Genomic DNA, 770 nt, shown 5'->3' with positions numbered 1-770 from the left:
TAACAAGGCAACCAGGACTGAGACCTGCCTAGAGCTAAGCCTTTTAGGAGACCAGTTGGACTACGTTCCCTCTGTTACCTTATGCGAACTTATCAAATGTGCTGAGTTGGTAAATGGTGCGAACCTAATGCAATGGTACTGGATCGGTGATCTGTGGAGGCCATTTTTTTTTGAAATTGTTGCAATAATACTGGATTGTGGAAATTGCTCTTTTATTACAAGGGTTTGTGCAATTTTCAGCTTTTTTGTTGTTGTTGTTTCCAACGTTTTTGTCTTCAAGAGAGTGTCAGTAAAAAAAGACGCTATGTCTTGAATCAAGACATAGCGTCAAGACTCTTGATCGCGCTGGATCTCTTTTTTAATCACTCTGGGAGTTGCAACTGTAAAGAGCTTTGCAAGATAGAATTGAAGATGAGACACCGTATGTTTGATACATGCGGCGATCCAATCTTCGAGTAATTACAGTGTACTCGTCGTACAACGATCCCCTCGGTGGTAATCCCTAAAAAAGAAATACTCCCTCAATAGCAATAAATTAGCCGTTCCGGTTGACCAGTCACTTACAAACCCAAGATATTATTCCCTCTCACTCCTCAATCGTAAAATGGAATACATCTGAAGTCAAATATTTCTATTCTAGGGTGCTTAACTATGGACAAGTCATTACTGCACCAGAGCATTGTTGCTGCCACGATCCGAATGTTGAACCGATGATGCCTATTTTGACTACTTTAGACGTGATTCGAGCTTTAGGATCACGGAGAAGTGCT

This window comes from Phytophthora parasitica (genome assembly GCF_000247585.1).
Source record: "Phytophthora parasitica INRA-310 unplaced genomic scaffold supercont2.18, whole genome shotgun sequence".
In the NCBI taxonomy this organism is placed as follows: Eukaryota; Oomycota; class Peronosporomycetes; order Peronosporales; family Peronosporaceae; genus Phytophthora; species Phytophthora nicotianae.
This window is presented reverse-complemented; position numbering follows the sequence as displayed.